At 42.2% G+C, this 1,601-nt stretch overlaps 1 non-coding gene across 1 annotated transcript; it reads right to left on the bottom strand.

Moving 5' to 3' along the window:
• Positions 1 to 1,275: 1,275 nt before the first annotated feature.
• Positions 1,276 to 1,382, bottom strand: LOC114424766. Its single transcript, XR_003669068.1, has one exon. It is a non-coding gene; the product is annotated as a small nucleolar RNA R71 (small nucleolar RNA).
• Positions 1,383 to 1,601: the final 219 nt, after the last annotated feature.

Consider the following 1,601-nt stretch of genomic DNA (forward strand, 5'->3'; position numbering starts at 1 on the left):
AAGCATTGAAGTTGCAGGATCCACGATGTCGGATACGATGTCCAGGACATCTTGCCCGAAAATACTGGACATATAAATCTGTTATATCTTTAACAGATTATTGTGCAGTTAGCAAGAGATTAGATGATCTATCTTTAGGAACGAATTAAAAGATAATTAAAGTTCGAATTACAAACTAGAAGAGTTCGTTCAGGGATTAAAGATTAAAGATAAAAACTAAAAGATCAAACGTTATCTTTTAGTTCTTTAAGTGCAGATTTTCAGGAAGAATGATAGATCTCATCCAGCACAAGCTGTTGCAGCCCAGACCCACACACTGCTATAAAAACATGGAGGCTGCACGAGTTCTGTACCAAGTCCGGGATTGAAGAGTTGTTTTGTGAGTTTTGGGACTTGAGTGTTTTGTGAGCCACCTTGATGGTACCCTAACATCAAGTGTTGGACCTGAGTGTGTAGAGTTGATCTCTAGTGTGTAGAGTTGATCTCTTTTGTTCAGAGAGCAATCTCTGGAGTGTCCTTGATTTAATTGTAAACACGGGAGAGTGTTTGAGAGGGAGTGAGAGGGTTCTCATATCTAAGAGTGGCTCTTAGGTAGAGGTCGCACGGGTAGTGGTTAGGTGAGAAGGTTGTAAATAGTGGCTGTTAGACCTTGAACTAACACTATTTTAGTGGATTTCCTCCCTGGCTTGGTAGCCCCCAGATGTAGGTGAGGTTGCACCGAACTGGGTTAACAATTCTCTTGTGTTATTTACTTGTTTAATCTGTTCATACACTCAGAGATAATCTGCATGTTCTGAAGCGTGATGTCGTGACATCCTGTACGACATCTGGCATTGGTATCAGAATTTCATTGAGCATTCTGATTCTGAGCATTCTGATTTTGCACATTCTGAGAACATGGCACAACCTCCACCTCGTGAGAGGACTCTAAGGGAAATGGCTGCACCTGATTTCACCTATGAAAGCTTGTGCATCCAATACCCTGATGAGGATGTCCCATATGTTCTTAAAATTGGACTAATTCATTTGCTTCCAAAGTTTCATGGCCTTGCAGGTGAAGACCCGCACAAACATTTGAAGGAATTTCATATTGTCTGCTCCACCATGAAACCCCCAGATGTCCAAGAGGATCACATATTTCTGAAGGCTTTTCCTCATTCATTAGAGGGAGTGGCAAAGGACTAGATGTATTACCTTGCTCCAAGGTCCATCACGAGCTGGGATGACCTTAAGAGAGTATTCTTAGAAAAAATTTTCCCTGCTTCCAGGACCACAGCCATCAGGAAGGATATCTCAGGTATTAGACAACTCAGTGGAGAGAGCCTGTATGAGTACTGGGAGAGATTTAAGAAACTATGTGCCAGTTGCCCTCACCATCAGATTTCAGAACAGCTTCTTCTCCAATATTTTTATGAAGGACTCAGTAATATGGAGAGAAGTATGATAGATGCTGCCAGTGGTGGAGCCCTTGGAGACATGACTCCTGCTAAAGCCAGAAATTTAATTGAGAAGATGGCCTCCAACTCCCAGCAGTTTAGTGCCAGAAATGATGCCATAGTCATTAGAGGAGTGCATGAGGTAGCTACAAACCCATCTGCATC

The sequence above is a fragment of the Glycine soja genome, chromosome 8, assembly GCF_004193775.1.
Source record: "Glycine soja cultivar W05 chromosome 8, ASM419377v2, whole genome shotgun sequence".
In the NCBI taxonomy this organism is placed as follows: Eukaryota; Viridiplantae; Streptophyta; class Magnoliopsida; order Fabales; family Fabaceae; genus Glycine; species Glycine soja.